Source organism: Zingiber officinale, chromosome 4A (assembly GCF_018446385.1).
Source record: "Zingiber officinale cultivar Zhangliang chromosome 4A, Zo_v1.1, whole genome shotgun sequence".
In the NCBI taxonomy this organism is placed as follows: domain Eukaryota; kingdom Viridiplantae; phylum Streptophyta; class Magnoliopsida; order Zingiberales; family Zingiberaceae; genus Zingiber; species Zingiber officinale.
Window position 1 is genome coordinate 30,025,143 of NC_055992.1, and position 6,111 is coordinate 30,031,253.

Sequence of the window (6,111 nt, forward strand, 5' to 3'; positions counted from 1 at the left end):
ACCTGAAACAACTGTCGAGGCATTTGCTACGTCCTCTCTGGTCAGTGAGTAGATCCGTTCATTTGTCGTAGCTGGAGGGGCATCTAGTCTGCCCTGGCTGATGTGGGGACCCTCTAAAGCGGCCTGCATCTGATGCAACTGTGCTGGCTTGGCTTCGTACTGGATCGGCTGTGGTGGAGGAAAGCTGGCCTTGTTCGGACACTGCTTGGCCATGTGCCCTTCTTGTCCACACTCAAAGCATCCTCATGTGCCCTTACGACAAACTCCAGGGTGGAATTTCCCACAAGTAGCACACTTTGGATAACTGGGTTGTTTGCTAGCTGGTCCTCCTTTCGGGTAACTCCCTAGTTTGCGCTTGTTGCTGGAGTTCCCCTTCCAGTTAGAGCTGTGGCCCTGGTGTTTCTAAGTACCTGAGCCTCCTTGTCCTTTGGACTCTGAGAGAACTTGCTTCTGCTGCTTGATATTATTCTGGTAGTGCTCAGTGGTCAGAGCACTGCTGACTAGTTCTTCAGTGGTTTGCGGCCTATGAACGCCGCCAGCCACGTTCATCTCTATTTCCGGCCTCAACATCTTGAGCATCAACCGAACTCTTTATTTTTCTGTGCTGACTAGTTCGGGGCATAGACGAGCCAGTCTATTGAATTTCTTCACGGCTTCCTCCACTGATAGGTTGCCCTGACGAAACTCAGTGAACTCGTCATAGTGGCGGTTTGTGACCCGCATGTGAAAGAACTCCTCGAAGAATTCTTTCTCGAAGTCAGCCCATATCATCTGGTTCACTGGGCGCTTCGCTCTAATTCTCTCCCACCACATGCATGCATCTCCTGTCAAGCAGAAGGAGGCACATTTCACCTTCTCGTGTTCTGGCCAGTCCAGAAGCTCCATCGTACTCTCCAGTGTTTTGAACCAGGCCTGTGCATCCCATGGTTCACTAGTGCCTGAGAAACTCTCTGGCCTGACTCTCTGCCACTGGATCAGATAGGCTTCTCTTTTTGCCTCTGCTGCTGGGGCTACTGGTGCTGTAGGCTGGACTGGGGGAACCTCTAAGACTACTGGCGTTGCTAGGTTTGGGTCTGGGGGAGGCACTGAACTGCCTGCCTCATGCTGGGGCTCAGTAGCTGGTACCCTTCTAGCTGGGCGTCCTCGTGCCATTTCTAGAGACATAGAGGATATACATAACTAATACAATCATGATTGCATATCTATGGTTATCATGTTAGGTACTATTATAAATAAACATGCTTCATTTATTTCTAACATGAAAACAGGAAACATAAATAAGGTGAGAGATGTTCTTACTTGGAAGCTGCAGGTTCAATGCTGATGTGTGTGTAGGAAGTATGGAAACTACTCTGATACCACTCTGTAACGACCCGCCTTCTACTAACTAAGCTGTAAGGCCGGACCGTCACATTATGCTGTGCTAAGCTATATCCATGACCATCACTAAGTCTAGATGCGGAAGCTGTACTAATTAAAACTTTGCTAACTATTGTCGTTTCTTTATTTCATATGTGCTAAGGGGTGTAATCTAAAGTATACCTAGCATATACTACATCCCCTATGGTCAAGGAACTGAATTAAACATTTTCCAACTATTATCAGACCTCCCAATCGATCCACAGATCGATTGGAATGGTCGAATCGATCCAGTGATCGATCCAGCATGCTACTGTATGCGGAACTCGGGTTGGATCGATCCAGTGATCGATTCAGCACGCTACTGTGCTCGGGCGATATTCTGGATCGATCGGCTAATCGATCCAGGCTAACCAATAGATCCAGAGATCGATTTCGGAGTTCTCTGTTCGCGATGAAACTAGGCTGGATCGATCGGCTGATCGATCCAGACGCAGTCTGTTCGCGGATCAAGCTGCCAATCGATCCATTGATCAATTGAGGACCCCCAATCGATCCACCGATCGATTGGGGTTTCTGATTTTGCAGCTAAGCTCTGATTTCAGTACTTGTTCGTGCCAAAATTTCTTATATCCATTCTAAACTAAATGCAAAACATTCTAACATCACACAAACAATGTTCTAAGTATGATAGGGTGCATGATTAACTAATTCATAGCAATTAACATACTAAGGTGAAAAATAATAAAATGCTAAAAGGTTTTAGTGCTTAAAACAAGCTTGCTGAGATTCCCTAAGGTCTTTATTCCAAGTTCCATCCACACACATCTTAATCGCATTGACCTCCAGCCTCCGCTAGTCCATTTTTCCTTTACCTTTATCTGCAGTATAAGGAAAAAGTATCTGTAAGCTTGAGAGCTTAGTAAGAAACCATCTACCTCACTTAAAACATGCAAACGATGCAATTCATGGTTTCAAAACATGATATTTAAAATATGTGCTGAACATGCTAAGACATGGCATTCTGGCATACAAAACATGGAACTAAGGAACTGAACATGGCAATAAAACTAATCATAAACTATCATGTTGTACCAACAGAGAACTAAACTGATAGAAAAGCTAAACTGAGCTAATTCTAGCTAGTGCTAAAACTGTACTGAATTCACTTAACAATTTTGTGAGAGTTTAAAAACTATGTACATATAATAGGTGAAAATACTAATCATGCTGCTGATGGGCCCGGCATCTGTACGTGCTATGCGCGCATCTCTAACTAGATCCGGGTTTGTAAGTCCCGAATTTAGTAGGGTTTCTAGGTTAGCTGAACCTAGGGACGACTATGGGAGCCCAACCCAATGGATATCTAATCCAGTACAGTGCCATTGAGAAAGTAAAATACTGAACATAAGCTAATAATACTTCTCTTGCTTTTACTAGGTTGTCTAAACCTAGAACTAGGTTATCTAAACCTATAGGTGACTGTGGGAGCCCACCCATTGGACATCTAGTCCTGTAAAAGATGAAGCAAGACTAAATAAGCTATAAAGAAATGCTTCTATTGCATTTATCTAAGCTACTAAAATGCCTAAGTTGCATTTTACTGTGCTAAACAATTTAATCGGACACCTGGTATGCGCTAATTCGCATCCTTTGTATTGAAAGTCTACATACTTCTAAACTAAAACATGGAAATCACACGAAAGCTACTTATACTGCAGGTGAGGGGTTTCTTACCTCCTGTTCGGATTTTCTTACGATTCTAATCGCTAGATTTCCGGAGAAGACGATCCTTTCGATGATCTTCTCGTGTCTATGCGTTCCTCTCGGGAAGGGAAGCGTCCTCGTGTTGAAGTCATCGCCGGAAAGTGCTCCTAGAGCCCTTAGGGCTTGTTGCGCCGAGAGAGAGAGGGGGAAAAGGAGGGGTCGGCAGTGAGGGTTTTAGGAGGAGAAAAGTTACGATCAAATAACTCTTCACTAATTTATTTCCCTATTTATATTAAGTGATCTAATTCGCCCCATCTCTAACTTAAATAAAATTGATTCCCTTTCCTTTCAGCACGGCCCTGCTGGGTTCACTTGGTTACTAGAGTCCACCATAAGTCGTAGGACCCATAGGTCTCGGGTTCAATTCCCGTGTAGGCTATTTACGGTTCTATTTGTTTTTGCTATTTCTACTACTCTAAAAATTCCATAAAAATATTCTAAAATTCCAGAAAAATCATAGAATATTTCTAAAATAATTTTGAGAATTTTCGGGCATTACACTTGGCAAAAGGTGATGAATTCTGAAATAGAATCTATATATTCTAATAAAGTATGGGAGCTTGTAGAACCATCAAATAGTGTAAAAGCTATTGGATGTAAATGGATCTACAAAAGGAAAAGAGGGACTGATGAAAAGGTGAAAACCTTCAAAGCAAGGCTTGTTGCAAAGGGGTTTACTCAGAAAGAGGGAATAAATTATGAGGAAACTTTTTCGCCAGTAGCTATGCTTAAGTCTATTCGGATACTCTTATCTATTGCCGCCTATATGGATTATGAGGTTTGGCAAATGGATGTCAGGACAACTTTCCTTAACGGAAGTCTTGAAGAAAACATCCATATGAAGCAACCAGAGGGGTTCATTGAAAAAGGCAAAGAGCATCTAGTATGCAGGTTCAATCGGTCCATTTATGGACTAAAGCAAGCTTCAAGGTCTTGGAACATCCGGTTTAATGAAGTAATCCAGTCATATGGATTTATTCGTTCACTACAAGAAAAATCCTCATAGACATCAGTTTTCCACCGCTGTCTATTACAAAATCGTCCGATGTCTATGAAGGCGATGTAAAAGGTCTGTCATTTTAGACATCAGGTTATAACCGGTGTAGTATCACTTAACGACATCGATTTTCGAATCGGTTATAAACCGATGTAGTATCACTTAACGACACCGTTTCAGCAACAGTGTAAAACTAATGTAATATTAATTAATGACACCGTTTTTAGCAGTGGTGGAAAACCGATGTAATTTCAGTATTGTTTAACGACACAGATTCGATTTCCGAAATAGTGAAAATCCAATATTATACAAACAAGTCAATATCCATATAACCAACACATAAATATTATTCTTACAACATAAAAAGATAATAGATATTATACACATCAAGTCTGTATCCACAAATTACATAAATATTTTTCCTACAACAGTATCCATAAAATACACAAATATTCTTTTTACAACATCAAAAGGTATAATAGATATTGTACACATCAAGGTAGTATCCACAATTTGTAAGAGAAATTTGAGCAGCTTCTGTGAAAATCCACTAGTGAAGTCCTGCAATAATTACTGGTTCCAAGGGGGAAACAAGAAAAGAAAACAATATCAATCAAGTGAACATTTTAATGCATGATGAGACGATAACAAAGAACAGAATATGACCTAAAAATTAGAACTTGCTAAAGCAAAATAGTGGCACAAGTTTACAAATGACCATCTAAGAAACAGGGTCAGGACACATTATTTAGTTATTATGTCCATGATTTCAGAAACATAGCACATTATGAAATTCTCAGAGGTGTTATAGATGTGAAGACGTACCAGTTAACAAGCTCATTGTGAGGCTCATATACTCGAAGAAGTACACAAGAAAATCCACCTTCTGGATGATAGATCGATCAAGAGGATATCTAACTGGAGGAAGAAACCAGGAAATTGTTTTGAAGCTTACCTTGATCCCCTTGCTTTACTTCCAGGTCATTTAATTGGTTCTAATAGATATATTTCAGCACATTGTGAGGCTCATATACCAGTTAACAAGCTCATTGTGAGGCTCATATACTCAAAGAAGTACACAAGAAAATCCACCTTCTGGATGATAGATTGATCAAGAGGATATCTAACTGGAGGAAGAAACTAGGAAATTGTTTTGAAGCTTACCTTGATCCCCTTGCTTTACTTCCAGCTCATTTAATTAGTTCTGATAGATATATTTTAGCAAGGGAAGCAATTCAGATATCAAGCTATATGTGTGATCCTTATTATTAAACTTGTTTTGACCATTTGCCAGTTCCTGAAGATGATACAAATTGCATATGCACATAAAAGTTCTAGACTAATATGAAAGTTGACAGAATCGTCTCTAACTTAACAATAATTGGCTAGGAAGTTAACCTTATGCCAGTCTTCTTTAGCTCCAAGAGGAGAACAAGTCGGACAATCCAATTGTCCATGACTAACAGGGTAGATAGTTGTCACATCGACAAGACAAATCTCATCACTATCGGCATGCTCAGTCTTCCTATGCTCCTGAACAATTTCAAGATCCTGAAGATCACATAAATGGAAACTTTCATGACAAAACATTCTCAGAGTAAATAATGTTCATAAAACTTTGCATGTTAAAAGTAAGTAAACCTTATAACCATCTTTAGCTGGACTTCTAGAACATGCTTTGCAATCACAACAGTTGCGACAAACAAGACAAGCAATCTTTACCTCCTTTTCAAGCATACCAGAGTACCTTGACAATACAAACTAAATCAAATAAATAGAAGTAGTTTTTTTTTATGTATAAGATCCTATATCACTGATATCAAGATGTTCAAGTCTAAAAAGGATATGTGATTCACATCCTGTTTTCACAACATCAAAAAACTAAAAGAGAAAAATAAATCAAAAGCATTTTGCCAATATGGTTCAATTCTCTTCCTGTAGACAATGCATGTCATTTGAAATTTAATCACAAACAGGGTGGTTATACA

General features: G+C 39.9%; 1 long non-coding RNA gene across 1 annotated transcript; it reads right to left on the bottom strand.

Annotated features, from left to right (window-relative positions):
* Positions 1-5,386: 5,386 nt before the first annotated feature.
* LOC121973240 lies at positions 5,387-5,810 on the bottom strand. Its single transcript, XR_006109439.1, has 3 exons — positions 5,765-5,810; positions 5,522-5,674; positions 5,387-5,420 (listed from the first exon to the last, which is right to left on the bottom strand). It is a non-coding gene; the product is annotated as an uncharacterized LOC121973240 (long non-coding RNA).
* Positions 5,811-6,111: the final 301 nt, after the last annotated feature.